Genomic DNA, 6,305 nt, shown 5'->3' on the forward strand with positions numbered 1-6,305 from the left:
AATTCGGTTGAAGTAGTGCAAATGAAAGTACTGTTCAAAGTTAATAGTCCTGTAAAAATATCAGTATTCCTAAGAACATGTTGTGTTCATTCTATTTTACCCCTTGGAAGATAAACAAGGCTTCCTAAAACTAGCAAAAGGCTATTAACGCTAAAAAGAAGAGAAAGGACAATCCCAGTTTATTTTAGTTTTGATATGCATAAAAATACTAAAACTGGGTGCCTGGGTGGCTCAGTCCATTAAGCGTTTGACTTTGGCTCAGGTCACGATGTCACAGTTTGTGAGTTCAAGTCCCCCATCAGGTGAGTACGAGCTCCGCTTCAGTGAACACGAGCCCCATTTCTCATGCTCTCTCTCTCTCTCTCTCCCTCTCCCCCACTTCCCCCCCCCCCGCCCTTTGTGAGATTCTCTCTCTCTCTCCCTCTCTCTGTCCCTTTCTCACTTGCTCCCTCTCTCTCTCAAAAAAAATAATAATACTAAAACAAATCAATAAAATAAAATAATATATTAACCCATCAGGAAAGTACCAATTCCTTGCTAAGATAATAATTAAAATGGCTTCTTCAAGAGAAATGACACCAAATGGGTTCATTTTATAACATAATAACAGGCTATCCAAATAAGAGAAAAATAAAGGTAAGTCTGCTTCAGCCACAGTTCAAATGCTCACAAATATTTAATATGATTGTAGAAAAACTAATAAAGCTTTATATTCTATTTCACATTCCCTTTCTCAGCCTATGACTAATAATTGCTAATTGGTTTAGGCAAAGCTTTTGGCTTTAGCCTTAAGCTAGAGTGTTGAAGTATCTAGAGTGCTAAATGGAAAAAAAATTTTTTTTTAACGTTTATTTATTTTTGAGAGACAGAGAGAGAGCGCAAGTGGGAGAGGGGCAGAGAGAGGGAGACAGAATCAGAAGCAGGCTCCAGGCTCTGTCAACACAGAGCCTGATGTGGGGCCTGAATTCATGAACCGTGAGATCATGACCTGAACCGAAGTCGGGACACTTAACTGAGTGAGTCACCCAGGCGCCCCTAAATGGGAAATTTAATATAAAATATTTTTTAAGTTGAAGATTCCATACAGTTTGTAAAGTACACACACACACACACACACACACACACACACACACACACACACCCCAAGTGTATTGATAAAACTGTCTACATTGAGTCTGGATTCCTTCATTCTCCCCTAGAACTAATTAAATAGGTGACCATTCCAGTTTGGTAGTTACACATCTGGTTCTGGTGCCTGACTGAAAGTTGGCCCAACACCAAACAACCATTTGGCATTTTCCAGAGGCCTATGGAATGTTCTACATTTTTCCCTTGGGCAGAAGAGGGGAAAAGAATGTGGATTGCAGGGATCTGCCACTTTGGAAATTTAGATAGTTGGAGGTTTCCCAGTGTAAATTCTGTAGGATGCTAGTTCTTCTGGGGACAGAGCATGTTTATATAGTTCTCCTGTCATAAATTTGGGAAACACTTCCCACTATAATTCTGCTGCCTTGAAAAGTCACATTGCCCATTTACTTATTAAAGGTTCTGAAATTCTTTGCAACTTTGTATAATACAGTGTGTTCATCCATAGAATGATTTCCCCTGACACCTACTTATATCCCTTTGGGATACATTGACTTAATTTTAAGGTCCTATAGAGTAAGTGCTCAAGATATGAATAACCAAGGCCAGCACCCAAAGAACAGTGATCATTAATGAATAATTTGGTGAATGAGGCCCAAAATGGTCAATCTGAAGTGTAATTATTAATGTCCTGGATGAAGGTCATGGGAGCATATTCTTAACATTTGAATATGAGACTAAAGCTTAATCTGTGTAATCAAACCTTTTTCTCTTAGCCATAAATTCAGTCAGTTGTGCATAACTGACCCTTATAAACAGACCTAGAAAACCTACTGCACACACTCAATGTACACATAAATTCAGTGTTTCTATACGTGGAACCCATAATCAAGATGGGTGACCAAGGTTTGTGAGCTCATTCCCTGCATGAAAGAACGAGAATTAAAGATGATATACAAATGGTAGAATAGAAGAAGCAACGAGTCCATTACTTCTTGGTTAGGATGAAGGGAGGGTAGGGGTACAGATTTATAAGAATGTTGGAAAAACGAAAGGAAGGAACTCAGCACATGGAAAGAACCACGATGCTTCCAAAGGTACTCCTGTATTTCTCATTTGAGAAGATGATAGGAAAGTTGTATATGGTGGAGGATGAGATATTAACAGCTCTGCCCTTGATATTTTACTTGAATTGGCAACAACATTATAGACAGAATTGAACACAATGTCATATTTGTATAAATGGACAGATTTTATATGTAAATTTTATGAGTTTAGGTATAAATTTCCCACCCTAGATTTCATGAATAATCCTCACTATCCTCTTTCAGCTTTTTTTTTTAATCCAGGAAAGAACCATCTTTGTACATTTTTCCATTTTTTTTTTTAGAAAGTGACCTTCCAGGACTGCATCCTTGGCATGCTCTTAGTGGGTGTAAGCATGCTGGGGGTGTTCAACAAACGATGAAAAAGAAGCTTAGATGAAAAGCGCAAAGTCAGAGTTAATAAGGTTCAATTCAGGACTCTGAAAGTCTGAGTTTCCAGCAAAGCCAGACCTCACTTGCGTTGCTTTCAACCTGTGTCTTGGGCTTTAAAACATGCTGGGTTTTGTTTCATTAATTTACTCGAGTAGTTCTGTTAAGTTTTAACTTACAGTGCCAGCAGATTTCATTGTACTGAATTATCATGGAAATACCAAGTATTTTGAAGACATATCCAGTCAAGACATGTTTTGTTCTATTAATCTCTCTCCTGGCTGGGGAGACAGAGAACTTGCAGCAAACAGCAAGATTAGTGGATCACAAAATGGATTACTGCTTGCTTATGTGAAATCATGAACTGTTTTCTCATTACTGTTTTCATGGTTTGTCATGCATAACATTTTTAGCAAGCCTGGTCTGAAATTTTTGCCAGCTATTAGTCATTATTTTCTGCAGACCTTATCAAGTCAGTGATGTCAGCTCACTTCTTGGATATACTCGTTACATTTACAATCTCTGTATGGTCTATACCTTGCATAGTAATTAGTTTTACAGTCTTCTCACTATATTCTAGAGTTGCAACTTCCAAGTGCATGCATTGGCTGCACCCGCAATAAATAATTTCTTCAAATCTGCTGGTGCTGCCACTGTTCTTCTCAGGCTCAGATAGAAACCTGAAAACCATCTTTTACTTGTCTCCAGTCCTTCCACTTCCATTCTGACCATCACCAAGTTATAGCAGCAAAGGAATTGCCTTTTCTTCACTATTCCCACCACCACAATTTATGCTGGGCCACATCTCCTCACTCCTGGTCATTATAACTTTCTCCAGGTGCCCACTTTTTAATTATTCTTACCTACATTACTGCCAGAAGAATCTTACTAAGGTGCCATATATAAAACCCTTTAGCAACTCTGACTTCTCCAGACTTCAGTGACCTCTACAAATTCAGAGTACCCATAATACTTACATCCATACAGATTAACCCTTAAATATTTTCACATGGCTTTATTTGAATTTATTTTGCCTTCCTTGAGGAAAGAGAGTTTGTCTCATATTTTCTTTCAGCTGCTATAGCCTTTAACACAAGACTCATCCAAGACCAACCCTCAGGATCAAGTACTGCCCAATTAGTATCACCTTCAATGTGCTGTATAATATTCTGTGCTACAGGAGGAAGAGGTATGTTACCATCCATTCCTGCATCATTCACTCATCAGGTATTTTCATGCAAACTGTGTGCCAGGCACTGTGCAATGGATACAAAGAGATACAAGTCTTGCCTTCAAGTTGCTGGTGGGAGAGTCCAAGAAGTACAGTGTGGTGAGGATAGAATAGAATGTGTGCAAATGCCTATGGGCACCCAGAGGAAAGCACCGATAAATCAGACTGGGAATAGTAAGGAATGAAACATCATTCAAAGTGTGCTTCCCATAGCACTAGTCTGCAAGACTCTCCAAGAAAGAAAGGAAGGAAGGAAGGAAGGAAGGAAGGAAGGAAGGAAGGAAGGAAAGAAAGAAAGAAAGAAAGAAAGAAAGAAAGAAAGAAAGAAAGAAAAAACAAGTTTTCATGGTCAAATAAATGAGAAACCCTGGACACTGTCATTCCCTCTGCCAAAGAGCCACAAAGCTTATTAGCACACTGATGTCTTAGAGGAGTCATGTGGTAAAGAAACCTGTAGAGAACCTCAGATGTGAAATAGAGATGTTCCAGTCATCAGGAGAAAAGTAGTGGCTGAGACCTCTAGATAGGTGAGGTCACTGAGGAATGGAGGGAGAACAGAGGACGGGGACCAAGAACAAGGAAGATACTCCATTTAAACATGGAGTAGAAAAAGAGTGGCCCACAGGGAGACTAAGGTGAACTGGCCAGGGATGTGCAAATCCCAAACAAAGCGGAAAAACAGAAGCAGAGGGAGAAGAGAGAATTTCAAAAATGGGTTGACCAGAAACATCAGAACTCCAGAGGAAGACATTAGAATGCCCCCAGATTTAGCAATCATGAGGTTATTAGGGACATTGGCAAGAGTGTTATCAAGGAAATGGAAGGAATTGGGATTGCAGTGAATTGAGACTGTCAGGAAGTAGAGACAGTAGGTGTAGACTGGCCTTTTGAGAAAATTGGCTGGAAAAGGTTGGGAGTAATACAGGGAGGGGAAAGAGTTGCAGCATTGAAGGAGGGTTATTTTATGATGAAGAAATTGGAACCTCTTTGTATGTGGAGGGAGAAGTCAATAGAGAGGAAAGATTAAGAAACAGGGAAGTGGGGTGAGAGGTGCTTCATAGCTGAGAAGACAGAGTAGGGAACAAATCACAGGTGAGGTGGAATTAGCCCCAGATAGAAAGAGAAAAAAAGAAGAAAAGATGGGCTAAGAGAAAAAGTTGTAGGTGGTAAGAAAGAAAGTTATTAGTAGCAACATTAATTAATATTCACTGTGCCGGGCACTGTGCTAAGTAGTTTAGATAGGTTGTCTCATTCAATCCTTAAAATAACCATTTAGAAAAGGCACTAATATTATCTCAATTTTACAGATGAAGAAATTACAGTACAGAGAGAGAGAAAAGGCATCTCATCATATAGTAAAGATGCACAGTTGGGTAAAAAAAAAAAAAAAAAAAAAAATCTCTGGCCTAACGAGTACTGTCTAGGAAGGAAGTTTTTCCTCAGTGTTCTCAATTTTCAGAATGAAGGCAAGGCTATTTCCTGAGAGTAAGCCAGGGAGTGGCAGGTAGGGATGTCTAAAGAACAGCATACTCACAATCGGAATACCTGCAGAGAAGAATGGGGGAGAGTTCTTCCTAAGGACACATTTGAGAGCCTAGCTAAGTTGAGGAACAAGCTTTACTAGAGACTAATTCCTATAACCTGTGACACTCCAGCCCATCCCACCAGCTCCCCCACTTGCTATACTAGGACCTAGATAACAGGGCAGAGAAAAGATAGGTTATGTCTTGCAGGCTCTTTGAGAAGAGATGCACACATCCTCAGAAGTGACCACCAGTAGATACAATTCGGTTTGCTCTCCTATAGATCTGAGCAAAGGGCTCCAAGGTACAGAGGTAAGAGAGCGATTCATTCCAATTGAGGGAATTGGAGAAATCTAGGCTTATAAGGGAAATTTTGGAAATATGGCTCTTGCTATATAAAATTGAGCAAATATCAAGCCTACTCTACTGAGAAATGAATTGACAGACCACAAAAGGAAGATCAAGTTTGGGTGAAAACCATAAGTCTAATTTCCAGACATGTTGATTTTGGACTTAAAAGTTACCACCTAAAGGCAATCGTTCAAGATTGTACACACCAAGTTACTGGCACACAGAGAAAGTAGAAAGAGAACACAAAGCTATCTCACAGTTTCCTACAAATACGGGCATAAAGATAACACAGCCACTTGAGGTATAATCAGAGTAACACAATGGTACCACTGGGCACTGGAGCACAGTTCTCTGGCAGTGAAACCACGATGGAAAAGGAGAAAAGGCCTAAAATACTTTCAGGGCATGGAGTGGGTAAAGGGTTACTGGTAGAGCCCTTAGGAGTGATTAGGAGATTGCATAAGGGGTCTAGAAAGGATTTCTGGCTATATAGAGGGAGGTAGTACCTGGAAAAACTACAAAATAACAAACGTTTCCTTCTTTCTCAAACTTGCCTGGAGCCAGCCTCACAGATTACAGCAAAATTATTCCAGGTTCAATATCTGTCGTAGACTCTGGGTCTGGAGTTCTCTCTTGTCC

The sequence above is a fragment of the Prionailurus viverrinus genome, chromosome C1, assembly GCF_022837055.1.
Source record: "Prionailurus viverrinus isolate Anna chromosome C1, UM_Priviv_1.0, whole genome shotgun sequence".
Lineage (NCBI taxonomy): Eukaryota > Metazoa > Chordata > Mammalia > Carnivora > Felidae > Prionailurus > Prionailurus viverrinus.